Source organism: Hordeum vulgare, chromosome 4H (genome assembly GCF_904849725.1).
Source record: "Hordeum vulgare subsp. vulgare chromosome 4H, MorexV3_pseudomolecules_assembly, whole genome shotgun sequence".
Lineage (NCBI taxonomy): Eukaryota > Viridiplantae > Streptophyta > Magnoliopsida > Poales > Poaceae > Hordeum > Hordeum vulgare.
Genome location: NC_058521.1, coordinates 105,738,573 through 105,743,760, shown reverse-complemented (window position 1 = coordinate 105,743,760; position 5,188 = coordinate 105,738,573). Strand labels below are relative to the sequence as shown.

Genomic DNA, 5,188 nt, shown 5'->3' with positions numbered 1-5,188 from the left:
TGGTGCACTATAGGTGCGCCACTAGCATCACGCCATTAGAATTTTTTACTAATGGCGCACCACAGGTGCGCCATTAGTATCTGGTATACTAATGCGCACCAGGCAGTGCGCCATTAGTATAGCTCATGGTGCGCCATTAGTATGCCTCCCAGGTGCGCCATTAGTATGCCACCCAGGTGCGCCATTAGTATGCCTCCCAGGTGCGCCATTACTATGCCTCCCAGGTGCGCCATTAGTATGCCTCCCACGTGTGCCATTAGTATAGCTCATGGTGCGCGACAGGTTATACTACCATCTCTGAAAATATTCAATTATTATCCTCACACCCACAAGAAGCTTCAAGATAAACACATATTACACCACAATGAAAATATGTTTATAAACATGCACATACATTGAACGCAAGTTGACAAACAAATTAACCTAGAGGAAGCATAGTTTTGACCATCTTAACAATCATAGGTCTTTATAGGTTTGTTATAGGCTACCACTGTTCAAAACTTCAGTATTGTGCAGAAGCACACATGCTACAAATAAGCTGAAAGAGCTGGTACACAAAACTGCTAAAATTGTGGTGAAATCAAGAAACTTCAAGAACCAGCCTCTGCGACGCAGCATAGAACCTCAAGATCTAGTCATCACCGTGGAACTATAAACGAATCAACGGATCCTGGCTTAGCACGCCATCTGCCAAAAAATGGGGCCTTTCTAAGAAGCTCAAGCATCTGCTGGTACTCACAAGCCATATCCTGCAACAGAGATGAGACATCTTAAACCTTCACTTATTGTATTCACAATCATTGCTCACAAAGAATCAGAAATCATTTAATGTAATCTAGCTCTGTGGCTTCAACTCATTATCCATCTGAGTAATTAAAAACCATACAGTATAGGATGAAATACCTTAATTGCACGATAAGCAATCTCTTGTGACGGAATTTTGTGACTAATGGATGTTCAAGTGATATGAAGGCCTCTTCCAATCTTATCCTGCCATCAAAACACGGATATTTTGCCAGGCTTACATCAGGAATTTAGAATGCTAGGAATGAGAAAGGGAACTCTCTTACTTGCATAGCAATGACTCGGTGGAGGGTAAGGATGCTGCCTTTGAAGATGTGCCTTGTTTCCTCCGAGTTGTTCCTAAAATAACTTCATGCAAACCAGATTTATTCCAGCATATTGAGTACCTAATAAAACATTAATGGCAAAGCTAAGCTTCTATTTAAAAGTTCAACCAAAGAATGGTGCATGAAGATACAGTCAGAGCAAAATGCAAAGGAGTTCAAAATGGCAACAAACCATATTAACTAACTACCCGCATGTCAAAGGGGGTATATCTCCCGAAGTCTGTTGAAACTCTTTAGGGGGAATAGGTGCCTCAAAAAATAGTGGCTACAGATATAGAAAGTTCCACCAACATGTCACATGAATAATGTATGTCTTGTTGCAGAACTAGAAGGAATTAAGAGTTAAACCAAATAAGCAACCTTATTCGGTTTGGAAGGTTCAGGGAATTTTCTAGATAGACAGGACAAACGAGCACCAAGAACTTTTACAACATTATTTTCAATACAAAACCCTTTAGATGCACCATCAGGTGATTGTCCAATGGTAATAGTGGATAAATACAAGGGTTCAAGAATATGTGACAGCAGTGCACCTGGAGAAGAACACATTGACATAAAGTCATGACAGTTCATAAAGTAAGAAAATTGAACACTTGGTAATCAGGTAACCAGTGAAGAGGCACAAACATAATTGAAAAAATAAATAAGAAATAGTTGTCGTTAAATTGGTCTGCACCATATATTGACATACATCACAAGATTGATAGTTTAATACCATCAAAATAGCAAATATGTGACCTTACATACTACACAGTCGCAAATATGGATCTGCAAATGATTCTGGAAAACAAACCTTGAATCCCGACAGCACACCAGCTAGTAATTTTGTCAAAACAGCTCACTGACAATGTTGTATCACCACCACCGGGCTTCCTCTGAACGAACCCAACATCTGATATGCAAAACGGTGTTCCGAATACAAATACGTAACAAATTAGTAACAATGCACGTAAAAAACGAAGGGTCCAACTTCAAAGCTGTATCAAACATTTGCCGAGTCTAAAGTGTGATCCACCAGTTAGTTCAATAAAGATATCTAAACACACCAATTCAAATTCTAGCGAACAATGGTCAGTGGTCACTAATATCATGTTGTCAAATAGCTAAGTATACCACACTTCTACAGCACCCCCAAAGCAATTGGGTTCACAAAATCATCATAAAGAAGTCATTCCTGATTGATAAACAAAATTATCCAAAAACATTTATACCGGGCCATGGTCCAATTCAGATAGTTCGACAAATCTATAGGTTACACTACATCCAAAATAGCAGCTCCAGGCATGAACTTACAACTCCTGTAGAACACCAAGAATAAGAAAGAAGCATACCATTGCATCCATTGACCATGGTATCCAGTTGTTCCCTTCGAACGCCAAGGGTGATGGCGGCACCGGCATGACCCCACCTGCACAAGTTGACCAAACCAATTGCTCACGCTATGTTCTGTGGTAAAATAAATCCAAGGCATCGCTCCAGCAGTCCAAATAAAGCAGTACATTATCTTTGAACAAATACTATGATGTATTATCAGGAACGCCGAAGATAATTCGGCTTAAGAGGAACAAAATCGAAAATTCATGTACATACAGGGGATCTGGGTGATGTAGAGATGCAGCTGATGCCCGTCCTTAAGCCTCCACCGCCCATCAGTGCGAGAGGCGACCAGCCAACTTGGTGGGTTGTTCGTACCGATCTCGACATAGATGAGGCGGAGGAGCGCGCCGCGGGCGATGACCTCGGCATGGGTGTCATGGACCAAAGCTAGCAGCAGAAGAGGTGATGGGTGGGTTGTCTCCAAACCGTTTGGATGGACAGGTGTGATTCCAATATTACTATATTTTTTACCAATGAATCACAAGTTAATTGTGCAGCTTGGCTTGAGATAGCTATTCTTCGAAAGTAGTAGCTGCTGCCAATATCAGTGCGTTTGCGAGTTACAAACATGAGATTCTGTTGTTGTTTGTTTTTTTTGCGAGAAAACATGAGGCGAAGTTTCTTATGAACCGCTTCCGATTCCAATCTATGTGTATATCATTGTAATTTCTGTGTGTAGATAATAATTTTTGTTTGAAAAGAATGTGTGTAGATAATATGTCTGTGCTGTTCAAACAGGGCTTCTTTTCACTTTCAGGTTGATAAATAAACTTATAAAGAAAGGCCAAGGATTTTTATTCCTCCACAAAATGGCAATATCGTACTCTTGATGACATTGTTCAAATTGTTCCTACATGGCATTAACAATTTGAGCTCATGTCTTCTCCTTCCCTGATTTGGAAATTTTTGGAGCCTAATATGAACTGTACTGCTACACCTGCTACAAACTAGAGCAGATTTATTCAGCTATTGTCCGCAAGAAAAAAGATGATTTACTTTTTTATGCTTCTTGTGTTGAATCAAACGACATGCCAACAGTACATGCAAACATCTCTTACCAGGTATAATAAGTCTAGCATTTGGACCCTGCTAGGTATAATAAGTCTAGCATTTGGACCCTTAGACATCCTGTTCCTGAATCACTTGACGGCAGAATTCAGTTAATTATAGTCTCATATCAGCAACACTCAGTATCATACTTAGCTTCTCCTCTGTGATTAGCTGCTCCGGCGTCATTTCCTCCACATGGTATGCATCGTGCTCCAGACCTACGTCCGACATGCCGTATGGTTCAGATCTGATATTTTGAAAGGTGATTTGCATCAGCGTTAAGGATTCAGATGCAGAATGGATATCAAACAAGAAGGAAAGGTCGATCAAAGTACCTGATACAAAGCAGCGCATGTTCGTCCTCTGGTCTCTCAAGAGTTGCGATTCTTTTGCATTGCCCCATCGCAAATAAGCCGGATGACAATTAGTTCGATTCTGACAAGCTTGCTGAACAAAAAAAAACAGAGGAGGGCGATTAGCTTCCTGCTTCGACTCGGATTCAGCCAGCATGGAACCTACTTGCGCTAATGGCGCATCACTAGAACAGAATGGAAGGAGGGACGGGGGTTACATCCATGCCCTGATGCCAACGCCAACGCCGGTGTAGGAGGCGGCCTTCTTCTTGATGATGAAGCTGGCGCCGATGAAGGGGCTCGAGGAGAGCGTGAGCAGGATCCCCTTGACGTTGTTGGCCGACGTAGGTGCGGGAGCCGCGCCGGTGACCCACTACGGCTAGGGTCCGGAGCCGCACCGGTGACCCGCTCCGGCTAGGGTTTGGAGCCACCTCCATCGGGGCGATGGCGCCGCCGTAGTCGTGGATCCGTGGAGCCCGAGTTGGATCTGGTGCCATGGTCGCGGCAGGCAGCACCGCTGCGGCGGGAGTGCCATGGCCGCCCTGCTCGATTTGGGACCGAGGAAACTGAGAGAAGGTGAGGGGGAGGGAAGAGGGTGGGGCGGCGGTGATGGATGGAGGAGAGGGGGAGGAGGTCGGCGGTGGGGGTGGGGCGGAGGGTAGGAGGTTGCCGGCGGGGAAGGGTGGTGTCGGCGGCAGAGCGTGAGGGTGAGGAATGAATCGTGGACGAACGAGCTAGGGCCTGGGGCTGGATTCGGCTGTGGGTTGGATTGGTAGGAAGGAGGACGAGGAATTATAGCAATGGCGCATCCCAGAGAGGTGCGCCATTAGTAACCCTGGTTACTAATGGCGCACCAGCTGGTGGTGCGCCATTAGTAGTTTTGTAAAAAAAATATAGTAGTGGCGCACTGGGTGAGTGGTGCGCCATTACTAGTTAAGCTAGTAATGGCGCACTCTGGCCCGGTGCGCCATTAGTACTTTTGGAAAAATAAAAAATAAAAAGTTTGTTAATAGTGGCGCACCTGCACATGGTGCACCACTGCTATATAGTAGTGGCGCACCACTTGTCTAGTGCGCCATTAGTGTCTATATTATCTATAGCCCTTTTCCTAGTAGTGGTGGTGGTGGTTGTGAGACAAAAAGGAGCAGATGGTCACATTGACTCGGCGTATCAAAGGGCTATGGAGATGCCCATTAATATATATCAATGTGAATGAGTAGGGATTTCCATACAAGGGATGCACTAGAGCTATAAGTATGTGAAAGCTCAAAAGGAGAA

At 44.0% G+C, this 5,188-nt stretch overlaps 1 pseudogene; it reads right to left on the bottom strand.

The window, feature by feature from the left end:
• Positions 1–466: 466 nt before the first annotated feature.
• LOC123450328 lies at positions 467–3,960 on the bottom strand (annotated as a pseudogene).
• Between the last annotated feature and the right edge of the window lie 1,228 nt (positions 3,961–5,188).